We start from the raw sequence: 3958 nt of genomic DNA, 5'->3' as shown, positions 1-3958 counted from the left end.
TATATTAACATTGTGACTGAGAATGAGGATCGATGGGCGAGTATCAGTTTGGCCTCAAAGTATGTGAAAACTAAAGCCAGCCATAAATTCTTCAATGTCCTCTGTCTGTCTTTAGTACAGACTCTGGCTTGGGTGAGCTTCCCTAGTTGGTGACACCCTGCACAAGTCCTGCACTGTGGCCAGGAGAGTGGAGAACTCGCTACATGAGTGCACTGGAGAGTGCATGGTCTCTCCTGCACTCTACCCAATGCACTTTTCTCTTTGACAATCTTTATGTGTGTGTGTGTGTGTGTGTGTGTGTGTGTGTGTGTGTGCATATAAATGTCAGAAGAAAACCTGGGTGTTGTCCCTCAGGAGCCATCCACCTTTATTTTTAAGATTAAAATTAATTAACTAATTTATTTATTAATGTCTTTTTAAAACAGGGTCTCCCTGTAGCTCCAGCTGGCCTGGAACTCACCAAGTAGACCAGGCTGGGCTTGATCTCACAGAGATCCACCTGCCTCTACTTCCTCAGTGCAGGGATTAAAGGCATGTGTCACCAAGTCCAGTTGATTTGCTTATTTTTATTTTATGTGTAAGGGTATTTTGTCTGCATGTATGTAAGTGCACCACATGCATGCAATGCCCAGGGAGGCCAGAGAGGGCATTGAGTCCCCTGGAGCTGGAGGTACAGATGGTTGTTAGCCACCCTATGTGGGACCCAAGGATCAAGCTCAGGTCATCAGGCTTGGCAGCAAGCACCTTTACTCTCTGGGCCATCTTGCCAGCCCTCCCCCATAGGCTCTCATGCTGGTCAACAAAAACGGTAGGGCATGACACTTTTCCTGAGGTTTTTCTTTTGTGCTTGTGTCTTTCTAGTTACTCACTGATCCTGTTCTGGGGACCCTGACTTCAAAGGTCAAAGATATCTTTATAGAGACGGTAAGACCTGAAGAAGTCATAGAGACATCTGAAGAAAGAAGATCCCAGATGGTGATTATAATCAGAACAAACCCGAAGTGAAAATGTGCCTGGCAGGAGGGGGCAGGTGGGGAGAAGAAGAGACAAGGAGGCAGCTGCTGTCAGGACTGCTGGGCTCCGCAGCACTGAAGCCTGGCGTGTCCTTGTGAGCAAACACGACTTTCATTCTGACTGGGGTGGGAGCCACCCAAGGGTTCTGAGAACAGGAGTGGTCGCTCTGACTTACACTTTCGGACGTTACCCTGGGTGGTTGTGCAATCTGTTAGGCCTGGGTTGTCCAAATTCTGTACATGACAAGAAAAAGGTTGGCCCTTGCCTGGGAGATGACTCTAAATCCTTGGACTATCCTGCCTGGTAACACTGTGTGTGTTTACCCAGGTGCATCTGGCTATAACTCATCATCCACATGTACTGAAAATGGACTATGATCAGTGGCTGGAGAGATGGCTCTGAGGGTAAAGTGCTTGCCATGCAAGCATGAGGTGTGAGTTTGACTCCCCAGAACCCACAGGAAGCTGGTACCATGCATCTGTAATCCCAGGACTCCTTCAGTGAGACGGGACATAGGAGAGTCCTTGGAAGCTCGTGGGCCAGCTAGCCTGGTGTATGCGGTGCTGAACCAACAACTCCATCTCCAAACAAAGTGGAAACAAAGACTGAAACCTGAGTGGTCCTCTGACCTTCACACGTGCACCACGGTATGTGAATGCCTGTACTCACACACACAAACATGTGCTTACATATACGTTATATACATACAAATATATAAAGAAAAATAGAGTATAGGCAGATAGCTCAGCAGCCAAGAGTACTGGCTGCTCTTGCAGAGGACCCAGGTTCAATTCTCAGCACCCACATGGCAGCTAACAACCATCTGTAACTCCAGTTCCAGGGAATCCAATACCCTCTTCTGATCTTTGTAGGCATTGCACACAGGTGATGGATGCATTTACATACATGCAGGAAAAATACTCATACTCATAAAAATATTTTTTAAAGTAGGGAAATGGGGCTGGAGAGATGGCTCAGTGGTTAAGAACACTGACTGTTCTTGCGGGAGACCTGGATTCAAATCCCAGCACCCACATGGCAGCTAACAACTGTCCATAACTCCAGTCCCAGGGGATCCGACAGCCTCTCCTGACCTCCACGGCCATTGCATGACACAGATGCACTTACCTACATGCAGGCAATACACACATACACATAAAATAAAAAAGTAGGGAGATGGTAGGAAATGGCCAGATTCTATACCTATTTATTCATTTTTATTTTATGTGTATGAATGTACTGCCTGCATGTATGTAAGTGCACCTGAGTCATTAGTGTCCATGGAGGCCAGAAGATGGCATCAGATTCTCTGGAACTGGAGTTACAGATGGTTGTTAGCTGCCATGTGGGTGCTGGGAATTAAACCCAGGTCCTCTGCAAGAGCAGCCAGTGCTCTTAACCACTGAGTCATCTTTCCAGCCCCCATAAATAAATATTTTTTTAAAAGAAGGGAGATGATAAGAACTGGTCATAGTCTAGATCTATTTTTTTTAAGATTTGGTTTTTTAAAATTTTATGTACATGAGTGTTTGCCTGCATGTATATATAAGCATCACATGTATACAGCGCTCACAGAAGCCAGAAGAGGGCGTCAGATCCCTCATAACTGAGTTACAGGTGGTTTGGAGTCACCATGTGGGTGTTGGGAACTAAACCCAGGTCTCTGCAAGTTAAGAGCCAGTGCTCTTAACTGCTGAGCCGTCTCTCCAGCCCTCTGGATCCATTTTGAAGGCAGAGCTGAGAGGGTTTGATAGCCAAACTGATCTGTGATTGAGAAACAGTGTTCAAGATCAAGGCTAAGGCTTGGGCTGAGTAAGGAGAGGATGGTTTGGCCGTGGGTGTACGATATGAAGGGCAATGAGTCTGTAATGGGAGATTGGCAGAGTACCACGGAGATGGAATGTGGCTTTGTGCATTGGACGTAAGTAGGCTAGTAGGCTAGTGGATGTTAAGTTGAAAGTTCAAGAGCAAGGGGCTGGAGAGATGGCTCAGTGATTAGGAGCAGTTGCTGCTCTTGCAGAGGACCCGGGTTCAGTTCCCGGCACCCACATGGTGACTAACTGTCTCCAGTTCCAGGGGATCTGATGGCCTCTTCTGACCTCCAAGGGCATTGCATGACACAGGTGCACTTACCCACATGCAGGCAATACATTCTCATACACATAAAATAAGAGTAATAATTCTCTTTTTTAAAGGAAGTTCAAGAGTGGTAGTTAAACCACTGGACCAGATGAGGGGATAAGTGTAGACAGGAGGGGAAGAGGCCTGAGGACAGAGCCCTGGGGTGCTCTACCTTGTAGAAACTGGGGAGATGAGAAGTCAGAGCCAGAGTAGGCTGAAGAGCAGCGGTGAGACACAAGGAAGCCCAGGAGAGTGCCGCATCCCAGAAAGCCGAGGAATGGAACTCTTTGATGGAACTGGGAGTGAGTCATACTTTTAACACCATCGATAACACAAGTAGGACAAACTTCAAAGAGCTGGCCATTGGATTCCATAACGTGGAGACCACTGATAGCCTTAACGGGGAGAACACCCCCCGAGTCCCTCACCCAGTGCACTCAAGGATAGGGAGTGGAGCTAACATTGCATAGAAGGACGTGGTCAAGTGGGAGCAGAAAATAGGCCAGTGCTGGAACGCTATGTAGACCAGGCTGGCCTCAATCGCACAGAGATCCTCCTGCCTCTGCCTCCCAAGTGCTGGGATTAAAGCCATGTACTGCCATGCCTAGTTTAAAACAATTTTTTTCAATTGATTTTTATTTTATGTGTATGAGTGTTTTGCCTGCATCCACCTGTGTGCAAAGTCTACAGAGGCCAAGGGAGCATTGGATCCTCTGGAACTGGAGTTATGGATTGTTGTTAGCCACCATGTGGTGCTAAGAACTGAACCCCAGTCCTCTGCAGCTCTTAACCGCTGAGCATCTCTCCAGCCTCCGACTCAATA

The sequence above is a fragment of the Nannospalax galili genome, unplaced genomic scaffold (genome assembly GCF_000622305.1).
Source record: "Nannospalax galili isolate Female #2095 unplaced genomic scaffold, S.galili_v1.0 scaffold960, whole genome shotgun sequence".
Lineage (NCBI taxonomy): Eukaryota > Metazoa > Chordata > Mammalia > Rodentia > Spalacidae > Nannospalax > Nannospalax galili.
This window is presented reverse-complemented; position numbering follows the sequence as displayed.